This window comes from Palaemon carinicauda, chromosome 6 (assembly GCF_036898095.1).
Source record: "Palaemon carinicauda isolate YSFRI2023 chromosome 6, ASM3689809v2, whole genome shotgun sequence".
NCBI classification, from domain to species: domain Eukaryota; kingdom Metazoa; phylum Arthropoda; class Malacostraca; order Decapoda; family Palaemonidae; genus Palaemon; species Palaemon carinicauda.
This window is the reverse complement of record NC_090730.1, coordinates 36,404,981-36,417,955: the sequence shown is the minus strand read 5'-3', so window position 1 is coordinate 36,417,955 and position 12,975 is coordinate 36,404,981.

Genomic DNA, 12,975 nt, shown 5'->3' with positions numbered 1-12,975 from the left:
CTTTTAACTGTTCATTCGTTTATGATATTTATATATCGTTTTATTGGTTTTATTCTGTTGCTTCTTTATCAAGAAAATACGTTTCCAATATTCTCAACACCCATTTTTGTGTAATAGTGATTCAAGATAACTTCGTAATGTAATTCTTGCTACGAAAAGAATATTACAATCATTTTGAGTTTTCATTTTGAACTACTATGTTGGAAAACATATCTAATAGTTTCTCGAACGTTGGAAATGTTACACTTTCTCGTCCACTTCCATCGTCTTTATTCCCTCTGCAACTACAGTGTATTTCAAAACTACTTCCTAGAGATGCTCTACCCTTTAGAATAACTAACTATATTCGTTCATCCTGCAGAGAAGTATCCATCACTTCCTCACATCAAAAACATTCATCGGCTCTCCCAAAGCTTTTTATTCAGTTGCTTCTTCGACTGTTTAAGCTCACCTTCGCATGTATTAGTTTGTTTAAATTTTGTGACAATATTACTCGGAACTGCCTGTATATAAACCGTTATCTGTTGAATAAAGGTCATTTCGGGGACACCAGTGAGAGAGGTGGTAGTTAACAGAGAGGCGAGAACAACCACTTCGCACATTGGTGACCCCTTAGTGACCGTTATTCAGCAGATAACGAGTTTATATACAAGCAGTTCCGATTAAGAATATCACAAAAATTCAAACTAACTAACACATGCAAAGGCAAGCTTAAACAGGTTCTGTTATCAGTGCAGGGAAGAGTGATAGATAAAAAAAGGCAATAACGTTACAATTTAAACGCTTGTATGAATCACGTGTGGTACAATTACTTTGGAGAGAGAGAGAGAGAGAGAGAGAGAGAGAGAGAGAGAGAGAGAGAGAGAGAGAGAGTAAAACTCCCAAAGGTGATTAGGAAAATGAAAAAAGGTCCATCACAATCGCCAAGTCAGGAGGGAATTACCCAGCCGGTGGACGTCTATAGATAGACCAATAATGAGAGGCGTTGTAGACATTATAGAGGCTGTTTCAGTGAAGAGCTGGACATAATTCTATATTTCTGGAACCATTATAAACGTTGTAGAGGCTGTAAAGTGACTGCATGTAGTTGTAGCCAAAGATTTTAGCCTTCTGGATGATTTGTAACTGTTTTAGAGACTGTCCAGCAAAAAAAAAAAAGAAAAAAAAAATGGTATTCTTTTGCTTCTACATCTTTAATGTTGCTGCATCCTTATCAGTTTACCAATTTGTATATTTTATGTCTATTACGACTATAGTTATTTTCTAATTACTTTTCGTTCTCCAAATGTTGATTTTTCCGAATCATATATCATGTGATATCTTTGCTGAAGAAAAATGTCGGTCAAGAAAAATATGGATCAATAACTTACAATTGAAAATTCAACATAAAAACAATAAAACAAAAATATTATCAGAGATGCAAACTTTTTCATGAGTTAGAGAAAAAAAATTAGGTTCTGTTACAAAAACAACTAGCTTTTATGAGTCGGTTTCTAATGCCTTCTCCAAAACTTCAGAAATTTGTAAGAACTTAAAATCTGAATATCATAATTCTGGTGAATGAATAAAAAGAAGTTTCAAAAGATAACAATGAATTTACTTCTTTAAAAGCATTAGGTTAAGTGAATCTTTTTATCAGGAGAGAGAGAGAGAGAGAGAGAGAGAGAGAGAGAGAGAGAGAGAGTCAAAATCTATTAAAACTGGTTCTACAATTAATTCAGTTGGAATATTTTCATTGCAATTGGCATGTTTAAATTGTTCAGCGAATATTTTTCTTTCTCTCGAATGAAATAATTATCCGATGGAATATCACCAATTAAGAAACATCATTGATCGAAGGACTTTTATTATAACCACTGACCCAATTAATAGTTTTATTATCCGGTCTCAAAATCGGGGTTTTAGCTCATGGTGATATTTAGTTCCATGAAAGACAACAATTCTCCATCGCCCCAATGGTTTTAATGCTCGAAATATTCGTATATATGTGAAATAAAATTTTGGCTGAAACTTGAAACCAGAAATTACATTTCTCTTCTCATTAATTTACAGGTTAATGCATTGAATTTAGCTTGATATTAGCTTTGAAGTATCTAACAATGATACAGACTCATCAAAATTTATATCATATTTACCATTTAAATTTGTCATTATTTAGAGTGAACGTGGACAATTTTTAATCGTGTTTAACCAAACTTTAATAGGGTATTTTCAGTGAATTAGCATTCACGGCCTCCTCTGAATCTTGAACTGCTACATGTTTTGCATTAAACGTGAAGTTTTAAGAAAATACTACCTATTTATAAAAAAGAAAAAGAAAAAAAAAAAGAAAAAAAGTCTCTTTGGTTCCTTGGTAAAGATGAAGTCAAGTAGCTTTAGCTCAAATGAAATAACAAAATTGCAGTGTCGTGTTGCACTTCGTTAAGATGGAGGGGAATCCTAAAGGTTTGATAAATGATTTTGACATTGGCTTTAGCTCACGTTTTTCGATTTCAGTTAATGTGTGACTGAGAGGATACTCGTATTGTGGAATGTTTTCCCTTTTCTATTCAGTAACATGTAAAATCTTTTCCCTCAATGATTAAAAAAAAAAAAAGAAAAAAAAAATTCTGCTGCAAAGTTTTCATATCAGCCTGCTGTTGACATTGGGCATTATTTACGTTCTTTTGTTAGATGGAGAAAACAATATATATTTTTCCTAGAAAAATATATTTCCATTATAAGAAGAAAACACACAAACGATACATGAAACCCTGGCTTTGAGTGCGTTTATCCTAGTCATAACAACTTGAGGGAATTAGAACTTTTTATAAAGGGGACTTGATATAAAATTAGAGAAACTTTAGTATTAGAAATTCGTGTTATTTCCCAAGGGTAATGCTTTCGCGTTTCAAGAAATAGTTTTCACGAAAAAAAAAATAAAAAAATCCGTTTAACACAAACATGTAGAACAAAGGAGTCTGCGGAAATGGAAAAAGGATTTGACAATGAAAGAAACTGAGAGATACGAAAAGAAAAAAGAAAAAATATCTTTATCAACTTCCCTGAGCTAATGTACAACTTTCACCAATTTTACATACCCATAGAGTATGCCGCCAAAGGAGACTTAAGCGTATGTGAGATAGAATTGAGACCTCCACCTGCTAAGAAATCTTCCCGGAAGACTAAGATTGACGGAGGGTTGTCAAGCCTTGGTCTCCCTGGATTGCACGTGGTTGAGGAATGGTCTTCTTGAAATAAAGAAGGTAGCTCAGCTTTTTGACATGTCAAAAAACCTAGCCTGGCTGCAGGGATTTTGATTGTACTTGGTGAAATGACCACTGAAAGATAATCCAGGCCCGTTCTAATTTTTTTTTTTTTTATAATCCAGGCCCCGTTCTAATATTTTTTTTTTTTTTTTTCTTTTTTTTTTTCTTTCTTTTTTCTTTTGTTGGAGGGGCTCCTGGCTAGTACGGTGGTAACTCGTTCGTCCACCATTCGCAAGGGAGGCTGCTACTATGCTTGAGCATCACAGGGGCGGAGGGTTGGGCTTGCCTGACCGACGTTCTGGCAAGCCTCTATTCTGATGAAACTGGAACCGAAACCAGGCACATTTACTTTAAGAATGTTTTATTGAAAGAATGAGTGTGTTTATATGTGTCTGAGAGAGAGAGAGAGAGAGAGAGAGAGAGAGAGAGGAGAGAGAGAGAAAGAGAGAGAGAGAGAGAGAGAGAGAGAGAGAGAGAGAGAGGACATTTTTATGATTACTGAACAAGAAAAGAAGTAGTTCCTAGTACCAAGGTGTAGCAAGAATGTCAAACTTTTTATGTGGACAAAATTTATGTGATTTGACATTATAGATAACTTGAGTTGAAGCGCCGGTGGTGACGGAGGCTTCATATTATGCGTAAGTGTTTCATAAACGATCATACACTGTAATGCTATTGTTTTTTTTTATCCCTCGCTCTCTCCCACAATGATGTTAGAAAAATCTATTTAAGCTTTCCATTGCCTTTTTTTTTTCATTGTTTGAATTTTTGGGTTATTGTTGCCCTAAACTATTTGCATATAAGCTCATCTTATAGAATAAAGTTACTTATATCCACTTCACCTGTGTTAGTAGCTACCTTGCGACATTAATGAATCTTGATATTACCTGTAACAATAGTTGAGAATCCAATTCTATGATTTCCATAAAAAGAATTTTTTTCTTTTTGTTCTTGGAATCCAACACTTGAAACAGTTCTTATTTCTTCTGTTCCAGGTTTCTTTATTTATGTCCTTACCAATATTTTTTCAGCTCTACAAGAAAAAAACTCACCAGATTAACCCATAAACGAAGTGCAAGAAAAACGGAAGTGTCTGATAATAGAAAGGACTGTCACATCGAAGAAGATTTACCAGGTCATTACGGGATCGTGGAAGCACTTTTGATGGTTCGGAGCAGGCAGCCTGGAATGAAACTTACATCTTCGTATGTTATTATTATTATTATCATTATTATCATTATTATTATTATTATTACTTGCTAACCTGCAACCCTAGATGAAAAAGCAAGATGTTATAAGCCAGGGGCTCCAACAGGGAAAATAGCCTGGTGAGGAAATTAAACAAGAAAAATGGAATATTTTAAGAAAACTAACAATATTAAAATAGATATTTCCTATATATATATATAAATATTAACAAAACAAAAAGGAAGAAAAATAAGATAGAATAGTGTGCCCGGATGTACCCTCAAGCAAGAGAACTCTAACCTTAGACAGTGGAAGGCCATGTTACAGAGACAAAGTCCTTGAATGAAAGTTTCTATTTCTTCCATAAAACTTTTCTTTGTCCTACCTGGAGATAATTAAAGTATATGAGAGAGAGAGAGAGAGAGAGAGGAGAGAGAGAGAGAGAGAGAGAGAAGGCTAAAAATATTGCTCTATATCCGATTGCTCATTTTTACAATTTATGAGTACATAACTTTTGTTATTAGTGCGCTTTTTAAATCCTAGCTATATGTATATATATATATATATATATATATATATAAAGTACCAGTAAAAAAATAAAGACATTAAGTCTCCAAATCCAGAATACGAATGCAAGTTATAGATTTAAATTCATATGAAGACACACTTATGAGAAGACTAGGATTTAGCTCAATGCATCAGACACTGTTACCTTGGAAATAATGAAGAGGCAACGGACTGGATTGAGAAGGGAAAGTGTATGTATGAAGTGATTATCGTGAAATGGAGTAGATCACTTACTAGTTAAGACCCAATGTTTTACTTCAGTGGTTGAGTGTTATTCATAGATCTAACAACGATTACAAACGATACTACATGGAAACCATATACAGTAAAAATAGAAGGTAAAATTATAAATACGATTAATGTTTAGACTTTATTGAGTTGTTGCAAAGCCACAGTTATTTCAATTTATAGGAACTGACTGCATTAAGTAACTCATGATTCATCATGTCCCTTCCACCATACACACGTAACAGCTGTTAAAAACACTGATGTTGTTTTGTCTCGTCTACTAACATCCATTAAACTATCCTCTTGGTCAAAGAAGAGGTGAATTTCTCCAAGTGTTGATGCATTTTATCTTTAAAGCTCATGTACATGGAATTTTGCATTAACGGTTGCTCAGTAAACAGAAAAGAAATCAAGAATATTGGCAAATTAAACAATAGAAAGAGTGATGTTCTAATTTCTCGTATATAATAAATGGCAGGTCTCTCTCTCTCTCTCTCTCTCTCTCTCTATATATATATATATATATATATATAGATAGATAGATAGATAGATAGATATATATATATATATATAGATATATATATATATATGCGTGTGTGTATATATTTGTATATATATATATATATGTATATACATATACATATATATATATATATATATATATATACATATACATATATATATATATATATATATATTTATACACACATATTTTTCTTGACCAGCTCAGCAACATTGCCGGACAGAACTACAGTTCCGCCCCACCCCTCGGATAGGGGAAAAAGGAGTAGTCATGCCCTGGTGAGATGAGGGGTGCATGTCCGTGTGTGTATATATCAATCTAAATATGTAGTCGTCATTTTTACGGGTCGTTTACAACACTAGTATATTATAAATAGCCATAATTTGTTTGTATGGACAGTATGATGTGACAATATGAATATTTCAATGCTTTTCTCTGTTTATATCTATATATTTCTTGTGCATAATATCTGTCTATTTATCTACATAATCCGATTTTATTGCTGACATTTTCTCTCATCCAATTTCCTATAAAACTTTAGGAAAACTAGTATTCTCTTCTTAATGAATTCGTTTACACATCTACAAAGAAAACGTAACTAAGAAGTGGATTATTTCAATTTGTCTTTAATGAGAAATAAATGAAAAGGTTCTTTACATTATCTCATCTCCCAGTTTCTGGAATATAGCATTTAAGCTGCCCTGGATTAAGGAGGATACTGCCAGATCCTTAGAGGAATTGGCTTTGGGAGATTTATGAGTCTCCTTTCCAGCCCTTCAGTAACATACTTCCAGCTTTAATCCATGAGCTAAATAGAGAGAGAGAGAGAGAGAGAGAGAGAGAGAGAGAGAGAGAGAGAGAGGCCAAGGATAGGGGGAGGGGAGAGAAGTGTATGATAATGAAAGAGACTATCATTTCGTTAAAGAAGAAATAGTGCCGATACGGGATGAAGGCTGAGTCTTTCTAGACTGCCAGTGTAACAAGAGGAATGAACGTTAGCACTTCTGTTCATATCGTCATTGAACATCACCAAAAACAAATGTAATATTGGACGACGATGATTAACAAGAAAAAAAAAAAATATCAGAAAGTGCGTTCTAAGATACATTTTAAAGGTAGCACATTTTAGCTCTTCACAGCTTCTGCAATTTTTCAAACAAAATGTTGAATCTATGGATTTCAAGATTTTCAAAGTTCGTATTTCTTTAATGATAATCCCTCATACAGTGTGAGTCTTGGCTTAATATAATTAGAGATTCTGTTGAAAGATCTTAAATTGTCTCTCTGAGGGTTTGACTAAAGCAGATCTCTAAAAAAGTTAGCGGTTGATATTGATATGGTTTACACGATGAGTTCTTTAAGAGTATACGGAACGCTCTCCACATGATGCATAATGCATCTTATACATTTAGAACTTGTGTTCTTTAAAGTTATGGATATTGTTAAACTGTCCGAGATCATCGGAAGCTGCAGTCTTGTCAGCTCAACGATTCATAATGTTCTCGTTCACCCTTAACTCCTAAGCAGCATTTTTCATTCTTGAGTGACGTTTCCAGTAGTGTATTGTCCACTGTCCATGAAGGCATCCGCAAGGAGTAGGGACTGGAGGGAATCTGTTGTCCGAAGGGCGCCTATCTCTTCATGAGTGTGGATAGTATCAAGGAAGAGCTCCATCTCCCTCCCTTTCTCCATAGGCCTGGGTTTTGTCGTAGAGTACCAATTGAGGCTAAGACCTCCAGGCACGGGCCTATTGCTAAAAGATGTACTACCATATGTCAATAGTAAAAAAGGTGTAAGTAGGCCATTGCCTGTGGCAGTGGCCTCCCAATTGAGTAATCTCTTCTTTTTGCATGAATCAGTATCTAAAGTGCCCTTTCTGGAAGATACTTATGCCTGTCATTCTTTCTGCTACGTTACCTCTTTATGGTGCGACCCCATCATTCCAAGACTGCTCATGGCCTCTTGGTTGCTGCCAACAGATCTGCTATTGTCACCCATGATTACAAGATGCTAACATTGTCATTTAGCCACACAGAACTACGTCAGGTGCCCTCAGTTCCCGCGAAACACAGTATCTATCGCCATATCAAAACGACGTGGCCTTCAATGTATGCAATATATATATATATATATATATATGTATATGTATATGTATATATACATACATACATACATACATACATATATACAGTATATATATATATATATATATATATATACATATGTATAAATGGCCAGACATTTGCTCTTAATTATATAGGGAAGATATATAGATCTGTATTCTCCGTTCGGTGCAGTATTAATAAATTTACAGAATCCCTCTCTCTTACCTAATTACTGTTTAGACAGCGGTGTTTTTCATCTGACTTGATTTCGGTTCCACGGCAATATATCACTAACCATCGAGTTCTCTCACACTGCTGTCATCTTTTTTTCTCATTAATTTAAATTTTTTATGACTTATCTTTTATTATTGATATAGGGTTATATGCTGTTGAAATATATTTGTAATTGATATATTTTTGCATTCTAATTGACATCCGATTGAACCTATTAAGAGCCATGGAAAACTTATCAAGATCTTTTTAAGAATCAAGTTTTGACAGTCTGAAACCTAACGAAAGGTTCTAGAGTAACAAACCTGCAGAACATCCTGCATGTCTCCCCGTTGAAATAACATCAACCTCAATGACTTCAACACCACACTCCACTGTAAGGTCAGTACTGGTAGACCACATACTTGCGCAGATAGGTGTTTCACTTGATCCATTGCCTCTCACATCCCTTTCACCAACCTGCTGCACAGCTACTGAAGTTGTTGAAAAATAACAAAGTTATTTTTTGTTTTCTGTTTCTTTTTATAATATGGTAATTTGGTAAGTTTGTAAAGGATTGTTTTTATTTTAACTTTCATTTTTAGTATTTAAATATTTTTGGTTTACATAAAATGATGACAATTCCTTAATAACCTGCTAAAACTTAAGATGGTTGGGGTCGTTGAAGAGACTTGCTGCTCGTTATACATTTCTTACAGAAAGGAGAAGTGGACGGCTTTCCATGAAAATATAGTTAGTTCTTAGCCATCTTCACCAGTGACAACATTGGATTTGTTGGCCTCTTTATCGTCATGGTGAAAAAATAAGTGATTTGTACCATGGATCCGCATCTTACGTTGCCTTCTTCTTGGAAGCCTCATCAAGAGCCAACACAGAAATTGTGATTTTTTTCATTTACGAACAGCATACACGGACAGTATGGGTTGTGAGGTACGTCATCATTTTAAAGGTCATTTAAATTGTGTGATTTATAATCCATAGTTTATTTGATAATGAAAGTCCCTTGCTTTGCTTTTTAGTCCCCACAAATAAATATACCCTTGGTTAATATTCATATCATTTACAATTTTTATGGAATTGCCATATTATAATTTCCCAGTTATAATTGAGAGATTCATTTATCTTCAGTTACTTTGAGCTGGTTAGATAATTTAAATTTTGTATCATATTTTGGTATTCTCTCATTTTTGCTACTTTTACGTTAATTAGTAGTTTATTTACATTAGTTGTTTATACTACTTAGGTGGTTATTCGTTCGGCCTTACTGTCAATTTGGCTCGTTGTATACTAGTGATATACTTAATACGCAAAGTGGACCATTGCCTTTAGGTAATTATTATTTGATAATGTTAAGTGAAATCCATTATTGATACGATATGTTGGAATGGAATTCCTATGTTTAAATATTTTATTAGAGATTTCGATAGTTTTAAGTTACCACTTGAAGCGTAACTGATATTTGGCATTCTATACTTATCTAGGTATTCCTTGAAAATGGTAATCGGAAGTTGGAGATGCTTGACCATCGCTTTGACCTCCATTTAAGGCGATCATCTTCGACAGCAGCAACAACAGCATTGGTTTTAATTTGAGCAGCAATACATGAAACCACTTTTATTATACATTCAATTTCTTCGTTGTTTAATTAAAGTTTTCAAAGTTCATAATTTTATGAAGGTTTCATTAAAATAAGAAAATTATGCTTTGTATTAATTTTCCAATTACGTTGTAAGTTTTTCAAGAGAAGTAGAAGCTCATATAGCATGGTATTACTAAAGAAGCGAAGGATTGGGTATGTGACTGTATTTCATATCTATCTTCAATAGTGCATCGGCAGACGGATTTATTAATGGGATCTTTTTATTAACCTCGGTGTTGCATTGCCTACATTTACATTAATGTGGTTTATTTTCTACCGACGTTAGAAGGACACCATTACCATTTCAGAGTCATTGATCGATTTGCACATTAACCTGAAGCCGTTCACATGCAAGATGGAACAATCCCTCTCATGTGCTGTTGCCTTACTTTCCAGAATAATGGCAAGATTCTTTATCCCCGAACATATTACTTCAACAAGGGTACCACTCCCACTTCTCAAATCTGGGTATCATTACGGCATCTTTTTGGCATCACCCTATAATAGGTTACCGCTTACAATTCTGCATGCAGTGGAATGAAGGAATGTTTCCATCATATCAGCAAAGCAGCTTTGATGCCCCACTAACAACTCCAGGTGGTTTTCACAGCTATCTTGTGCCCTCCTCAGATTGAGGACCACTCCGAAGGACACCATAAAAGTCTCAGTAGTTTAAATAGTATATGGTCCCTGCAGTTTTCTTTCTATCTGCCACCTCCTCCTATGAAGTCCAGCACTTGCGTTACATTGTGGGAAAGTTTACCCCTTGCCTTCAAAATTCAACCCCTCAGCAAAGCATCACATACCGAAAGACCTACCCACTCCAACATATGTCTTCATACGCACTGACGCTTGCAAGCTACTGCTTACACCCCAATATATGGGGCCCATTCCTTGTCATCCGTCTTACTCGGAGAACTTTCCTCCTCAACATCGTATTAAAGAGGACTGCATATCTCCTGCAAGACGACCTGCCAACAGTACGACTCTCTAGGGCAGATACACCTCTCTCAAATGCAAGTCTGCTTCAGGGAGTGGGGATCTATGTAATGCATGTGTAGCAAGCAACACACAAGCAAATAATATAAAGAAAAAACTATGCTTTATCTAAATTTTCTTCTACGCTGCAACCGGGGTCAGACTCCAAGTCAAAAATGACGTTGAAGTAACAAGCTAATTTCAAATCTATTATCATTCCTTTATTATATTGCCCTGTTTTATGCTAAAGCCTACTTTATTGACAAATACCATCGAATATAGACATTAAATTGTCACCCCACTTTTATGTGACACATTCAGGAACTATAAATGCCTCTGTGGTTTCTAAATAAAGTGAGTTATCTGGCAACTGTCTTCTTATCAATTCCTTTTCCCCTCCCATCACAATTCAACTATAATTCATCAAAGTATGACTTATCCCAAATAATTTCAAGGCTTTTTTTGGCTTTTCGTATTTATTCATTAATATTTTTTTTTATATTTTTCATTGTTCATTCATTTATTGGAATAATGAAATAATGGAAACGTAGTATTATTTTGTTCATTACTTATTGGTAAATGCTTGAAAGTGTATTAATCACATACTGTTTCTATAACATTTCAATTTAGATACTTTTAGATATGCGGATAAAAAAATAGGAGCCATTGGAATAGTGGTATTGTACAATGACATAATCTCTTTATTTGTCCTGTAAACATATTCACCCATTTTGTGATTTACTTTTAGTTCTTAGTAAATAAAACTCAAAGCTTTAATATTCTACTGATTAATCTGTGATGCACTTTCCATCTTTCTTCCCCAACATTATCTTCTTATTCTTCTTTTCTCTTTTTTCTTCCTCTTTTCGTGAACAAAGCAAGAACAGAAACAAACTTCTCTACACATTTTTCCCTCACCATTCCTAACTGAAAGCATTAACTCTACGTAAATTATATCCCTATTTAATTTCTCCCTGTCTTCTTAGTTTATATCATCTTTCAAGTTAAGTGTTTTCTGTGAAATGCCATTAATTTTCCTCTCATTACTTTCTTGAAAATCTCTCTACTGCATGTTAGCCCTTTTTAAAATTTACCTATAGATTATCAAACTTTTATTCTTAATTCCCATTATACGCTTAGTCCCAAGTTGCCATTGTTATGAAATGTTTAGCATCAGCCTCTCTTGGTCTTTAAATGTCTATTGCAACTTCAATTTGTAGTCTCAATCTTATTCAATCTATCCTCGCCTTAAAATGGTTTACATTTAAAATTCGATATCATTACCCTAATACTCACTAGCTTTGTTTTTTTATGCTAATTAAAATTTGTAATTTAGTTTTCTATCCTTTTCACGCATTTACTTCTATGCATGATTTTCTTTGCATTAAATTCTTTTAAATCCATTTCCTGATTCTTATTGATATTCATTTACAGGGCAATAAATATAACTGAGAATAAAGTCTTATATGTTTTTTTTTAGAAGATGTTTCCATGGTTTGTTTATCTTTCACATGCTCAATGTATTAGGTAAAACCTATGTGAACTCACCTACCCAAACTTATCTAATAGACTTGGTTTTTTTAATCTTATTCATTCTTTTGCGCTTATAAGCTATTAGTTTGAATAGGTCCTTTCCTAATGAGTTTTATAAATATAAGGTCTACACAATATCGTTTTGTTTCTTGCCTCTAGAGAAAGCGATGGCAGAGTAATCTAATCTCGCCTCAAATATAACTTTTCTTAGAAAGAGTAATCTCATGCAAATACGATTTGGAAATTCTCCTCGGAGTCTCTTCATCTCGAGGCATTTCATCTTTTGCCAAGGGAACTTGATATAAGATAAAAGAGAGAAAGCTTAGAATCTAAACTTAGTCATAACATCTGCTAGAACATTACTTTGAAAGCTTAAAGAATTTCTAACTGCTTATGTGAAGAAGTTGAACTTTTAAAGATTCAGTTGATACCAGAAGACAATACCAATCATAATAAATGAAAATAGATTAAGCTGAAGAAAACTACAAAGTACTGAAGGTAAGGAAGGATTTGGGTATAAACAAGATTTAATCAAAACTTTTGATATGATATCAAAAGATTAGAAAAATATTTGAATAGATGGAAACTTCGACTGGAACCCAATTTTAGTCGGAGATATAATCTTTTTTTTTTTGTGTAGAATTTATAATAGTTTGGATATTCATATGGCTCAGATTTGTTTACCTTTATGTAATTTGTTCTCGATATATACTTTTATTAAATGCATAACCGTGT